A 6,904-nucleotide genomic window follows, 5' to 3' on the forward strand; every position below is an offset into this window, starting at 1 on the left:
AATTTGCGCAAACTTTTTTTTTTTGCATTATAGGAGGATTTAGGAAATGGAAATTCTTCCACATCTTTAGATTCTGAGCCTTGTGTAGGATTTGGAACTGCACTTTGATAGTTAAAATACTTGTTAAAAATGTTTAATTATATATATTTAATTTTAGAAATGAACTGCAGCAGAGTCTGATAGAATGGATTAGTCATAAGCATAAAATTGATTTTCAATTATCTTTAAGGTAAAACAAGTGTTTTGCTAAGATCATTTTCCTGGTTAGCTCAGTTAAAAGTTATTCAATTAATTAAACGAAAAAAAGACGGTTAAAATTAAAAAGTTAAAAGTTAGGAGTTGTTTTATTTTTAGAATCTTTATAAATTGTTGATCTTTATATGCATTAAGTGGTCAATTATTTCTTAAATAATTTTTCGAAGAAATCAAGTAAATGTCATATTTTTTCTCTATGTAACAGAGGAAATTGACAGAGAAGAGAACAGAAAATGAAGAAAAACATACAACTATAATTAGAACTTCATCAAAAATTTAAAATTAAATGCAAAAAAGATAATATTTACATTCAGTGTTAATTTCTCCTTCTGTTTGCCATGGGAATCTTCAATCTAATCTGAATACACTTAGCTAATTCATGTGCCATGAGCACAAATATAAACGTAATTTATACCTTAATTTTTATTTTCTTGCTGTCACATTTCATTTTAACTATGATATTCCTCAGAACGTTTTAACATGCTGTTAATTGTCTATATTTACGTTTGAGAAAGCAAATTGTTCAAAATTATTAAAATGACCGTGCTTTCAATTTAAGTGTACATCCATTCAATGTCTTTGTAGCAAGAAAAGCGTGTTACAATGATGTACACTAGAATGTCCTGGTTACGTAATAGCGGATTATTATGACCACGCAGCTTAAAACAACCTTCATCTGTGTTAAAAGTCATCCAGACACCTTAGAAGGTGGCTCAACAGATAAAGATATTTACCTTTTTTTTTAAAGGTGGAAGCTTAAAAAATATTTTAAGAGATATATCATATAAACTTAAAAACATCTAAATATTCTTTCATCAAATAAGCATTTCTCCTTCGAATAAAAGGATTGTTTAAAAAATCCTTTGTCACAGCTCTATTTCAATGGATATGGTACACACACGTTTTGTTATATATGATAACTGATAAGCCAAACAAATTTTTAACTACCTTAGAATAAAATGCATTCAGTTATTTAAACTCGAAAAATATATGGATAATACATTGAACCAAAGTTTTTTGTGTTCATCAAACTTTTTTTTGGACAAAATGAAATAAATGATTCCACATAATTAAGAAATTGATACACACGTGTCCATTAGATATTGTATTGAAATCCACAACTGTATGCTTCATATGTCTTTAATGAAACTCCCCTGACATCATACACCCTTGAAACGAAAAACATTAAGCTCATTTGGCTCTAAAACGGATAGGACTGTTTTGCCGTTGAAACAGCCAATCTCCATCTATCTATCAATAGGTTAAGGAAGATGCAGTGATCTTGGCCGTTCGCAAAACTTGGTTACTTACTGGATATTACTTCCAATTTGGTATTATTATCCGACGATCTATTAAAGTGTCTTAGGTTGCCAATGAAAAAGACGAGACACTTGTAACAGAACACAAGATGGCTATATTTTTGGAACATTATCGAGGACTAAATAAAGAGTACGACAAGTGTTGTTTTTTCTGTTGTAAGAACAATCTTGATATTGGCAATTCATTAGATCTTGCGCTCTCTGTAGTCCTTATTCTGACCATCAGGACGACAAAACTAATTCGCTCTGCAGTTATATCGATATACCAAAAGAAGTGATTCTTTCGAAAATCCAATGCTCAATATTACGTCACAAGCACTTAAACAAGATGAAAAACGCGATATATAGCTGTTTTACAAACACAAACTTTATATAAAACAAATAGAACTTGACCCGTTGTCCTTCAGTGTTCGTATTTAAAATTAATTGAGAATGTTACTTAAAACCTATGATAACCGCAAACAGTTATAATTGAAATTAAATCACGTGTTGCATAATACCGATTTCTTATTTGAAGGTATTGTCACGAGAAATTCAACCGATATTTATTCACTAAAGTAATAATGATATTTTATGCAAAAAAACCCACCCCTTTAAACATATGGATGGAAAACGCTTGTTTCAGAAACAGAGATGCGAGTGTAGCTTAGGATAGGTTTTAGCAAACCTATAAACAAATGAGGAACGGGTACAATAAGTAATTGTGGGATATGAACAACTATTATCAGTAATAACGTGACAAATAGCAATAGACGATAACAATTCAAAATTTATCTCTTAAAACGAAAACCGATATCATTTGCTGATATTGACGATACAACATTGTTTGAATGTAAGTTATTTCTTTCATAAAACACATGTAATGGAAGCCAACACCGCACCATGAGGCGGTATGTGACAAACATCATTGAAAAAATCAATATTTGCTGTCATTCAATACCAGTTCATTCATAAAAATGTAGAATGTATTGACCGGTTAGTACCTCTAGATTTATACACACAAGTGATTTTTAAATGGAGTTGATATTATCAATCACGACAAAAACAGCTAGAGTTCTATTTTAATTTCACGTAAAATAAAGTTTACAAGGTAACGGCTTTGTCATTATGTTTATTGTTTATTGAATTTTTCCTTCACATTCATTTACTGATTTCAAGTAAAACATGAAAAAATAACATATTTCATTGATTTGACAACCAACGACACTTTGACACTCTCTAACATTTGACATAATAGATATACAGGTTCATCATTGTATACATTAAGATTTAAGTAGATTAATCAACGTTCTACGTATCATATGGTCAATTGAAAACAATTTTTTTTGGTTGATACTTTTTTCTTTTACACTCTTGCTTATATTGTTTTCGTCTTGTTTTACGAGGGTTGTTCGATATGTTATTTGTATTGTAGCACAACACTGTTCGCATGATTTTGTGAATAAAGATACTGTCAAATAGCTTTATACAGTGCTGCTATTGTGAAAGTTGACAAACCTTTCCTATCCTATCTCCTGTATCCTGCATCCTATCCTGCAATAAAGCTCTATCCTATCCTATCCTATCCTATCCCATACCATCTATATTTAGGAATAAGAGTTAGATAAAATAAAATTTAAGAAAATGATTATATAATTAACAATCCATAAAATCTATCAAATAATGTTATAATCTAAATAAAACATAAACCAAAAATCTTTAGAACGAGGTAACTTATTTTTCTGTACATCGCTGACATTGGATCGTCCACGGAGTGTACTTAATTACGTTAACGAACAGGTAAGCGATTAAAGTTTAGATTATATTAGATACTACGTATTATCATGTTTAAAAAGAGATGAAGAATTTTATCTATTGCTTAACCAAACATTGTAATCAAATTCTTTTCATTATAATATAATATCATTACATTTCTATATTTGATCTGCTCAGTATATTATCGGGCCTTATACGTCCTTGTGATCGGACATCAAAGAAATTATATGAAACGTGATATGAGTACAAAATAACGTTCGTTTTTGGTAAAACACATGTCTACTTATATGGCAAATTGATCGTAGACTGATTACTTCTGTTTTTATACTGTTGACATCTTTAAATAAAGCAATAAAAATTTAATTATGTATACATATTACGCTGCATTGTGCACCCAAAATATTAGCTTAATTCATACTTACGCTGTTTCCGAATTGACAAAATTGGTATCAGGTTCGTTTGCTATATCTACCTGTTCGCATAGGTGCGTTCGCCCTAGGTCTGCTCGCTCTATTTATCGTTCGCCCTAATAATCGTTCGCCCTCTCATTAATTATGATGGCGTATTCCCCAGTTTGAAGAGAAAATTAATGTATGTTTTTTTTTCAAAATGGATTAATATTATTATCTGTTAAGCAATGATAAATTTTTCGACTTGAATTTCTTTCCTGACAAATTTGTTTTTAAAGATAGAAATGTACATTAATATATTTTTTCAACTGATGGAGGTTTTGATTATAGTTATCCCGATTATCAATGCAAGAGCTTTTCGTGTATTTAGGTGATTTAACTCTTCAGCCTGTTACTTTACAAATATGATGGAGATAATTATATTCGTGTATCAATGTAATTCAATTTAAAGCTTAAAAGAAGATTTTTTGCAAAATATGTTTAATAAAGTTTAGGATTAAAAATAAACAAGTTTTGTTTAAAACAGTAAAGTGTTTACGAATGATATGAAAATGATATATCATTACTTTTCTTCAAAAGAATGTGTTTTTTTTTTCATAAATAAACAAGAGGCCCATCGGCCACATCGCTCACCTGAGCAACAATAGGCATGATACAATCAGCTTCATGGAGTCATAATACAAAATATCTGGACAATGTGGAATAATAAATTAGATCCTATGCAAAAAAATCTTTTCCCCATTGGATGTTCTTATATTCATAATCAAGTTTCTTTTCTAACAGGGTGTTTTTATAGTCATATCACATTCAGCATTGCAGTTCTCAAAAAGACCCTTCACAATTGTTTAGATCCAGAATATAAACCTATATCAAACTCTGAACCCCTTGTGAAGTCTAATAATCGTCCAAGGGCTAAAGTTTAAACAATTTTAAAGAATCAGCAATATATAAAAATGCTTGCTTTAAGTAAAAGCATATAGATAAACATTTCAGGTTTTGTGAATAATTAAAATGTTTTCCTTTTTACAACTGAATGCCCAATATGGCCCCGCACTATTCCTAAAAATTGTATTTTGAACAAATTTGATCTATACTATCTGAAGTTGCTTTCACTTAAGTTACAGTTTTTCTAGGAAAATATTTTTTTTGAAAAATATTTAAAGATATTTTTCTATATATATCTATGTACAAATCTGTCTCCCCCACCCTCTTGTGACCCCATTCTACCCCCCCCCCTCCCCCGGTGAATCATGAATTGAATAAAATCTCACTACCTGACGATGGTCCCAAACAAATTTTAGCTTTCCTTCAAAGCGGCTCTTCAGAAGAAGAGTTTGAAAGATATATATTCCTATGTAAAAGGTCGACCCCCATCGAACACCCCTGGGGTATGATTTTTACAGCTTTGAATTTTCACTACCTTCCATACAAGTTTCAGGTTTCCTGGCATAATGGTTTCTGAGAAAAAGGCTTTTAAAGATCTACTCTTTATGTATATCTATGTAAAAATTCGCCCCCCCCCCATTATGCCACCTTCCTACCCCAAGGGTCGTGATTTTCACAACTTTGAATCTACACTACCTGAAAATGCTTTTAGACAAGTTTTAGCTTTCCTGACATAATTGTTAGAAGAAGATTTTTAAAGATTTACTCTATATATTCATATGTAAAAATCTGACCCCCCCCCCATTGTGGCCTCACCCTACCCTTTGGGTCAATATTTTCACAACTTTAAATCTACACTACCTGAGGATGTGTTCACACAAGTTTCAGATTTCGTGGCCAATAGTTCTTGAGAAGAAGATTTTTAAATATTTACTCTATTCCTATGTAAAGTTTTGACCCCCATTGTGGCCCTACCATACCTCTGAGGGTCATAATTTTAACAACCTTGAATTAACGCAGCTAAGGATGCTTCCATATAAGTTTCAACTGTCCTTTCTAAATGGTTCTTGAGAAGAACATTTTTAAAAGATTTTCGCTATGTATTCCTATGTGAAAATGCAACCCCCTCCCCATTGAGGCCCCACCTTACTCCCAAGGGTCATGACTTTGAATCTACATAACCTAGGGATGCTTCAACACAATTTTCAGCTTTCCTGGCAAAATGATTTTTAGAAGAAGATTTTTAAAGACTAGCTCTTTATGTTCCTATGTAAAAAGTTGCCCCCTCCCTCAATGTGGTCCCCTCCTACTCCCAAGGATCATGATTTTCCCAACTTTGAATTTACACTACGTGAGGATGCTTCCATATAAGTTTCAGCTTTCCTGGCCAAATGGTTCTTGAGAAGAAGATTTTTAAAGATTAACCCTATATTTTTCTATGTAAAAATTAGCTAAAATACCATGATTGAAAAAATACAAACATCCGAATCATCAAAGAAATCTCGCTTCACTACTGGTTTTCATCAGAGAAAACAATAATTATTATTCAACATTTGTTGTAATTCAGAACCAGTTTCGTCGTATAAAGTGTAAAATTATCAATCAGTTAACGTTTTTAAATAAGTGGGTATATTTGATATTCATCTTAGAGAAATAGAAACCTCGTTGACCACGAGAAAAACTTGAACTCAAAGCGTCTTATTTTAATAATTGGATAAAGACATTTATAGTGCATATCAAAAATATTTTGTTCATCTTTTTCAAATTTTTATTTTAATGTATTTGATATCATCTTTTAGAAGGACAAAGATAGCCTCTTTAATTATGGTCAAATTTAAAACAAAGAGATAATTATTATATTTTTTTTTGGGGGGGGGGTGTTCGAAAAACATATTTATACGCTTCGTAATAATTGACTGTCTTGACTGACCAAAAAAAAAACCCACCACAACAACTATTATTTTATTTATAAATTTATGGTGAGGTTTAATGTATTTTATCTACTTTATATCTAACTAATATAATTAAATTGTTTGTGTCAATGCTGTGTAAAGCGAAGTAAATCACGACCATAACCACAACTTGTATGAACTATCTATAATGGTTAGTGTCACGTTTCAATTTGATTATGATATCTCGTGTGTATTGCAGTATAATTTTTACATTTATGTTTTCAAATCATAAATAATTGAAGTGTGTTGAGATTTTCCATACTGTAAACCAGACGATAAACAGCCCTCAGGTTAATACGTTCTAAGGTATTATAACCGTTACAGCTTA

Source organism: Crassostrea angulata, chromosome 4 (assembly GCF_025612915.1).
Source record: "Crassostrea angulata isolate pt1a10 chromosome 4, ASM2561291v2, whole genome shotgun sequence".
In the NCBI taxonomy this organism is placed as follows: Eukaryota; Metazoa; Mollusca; class Bivalvia; order Ostreida; family Ostreidae; genus Magallana; species Magallana angulata.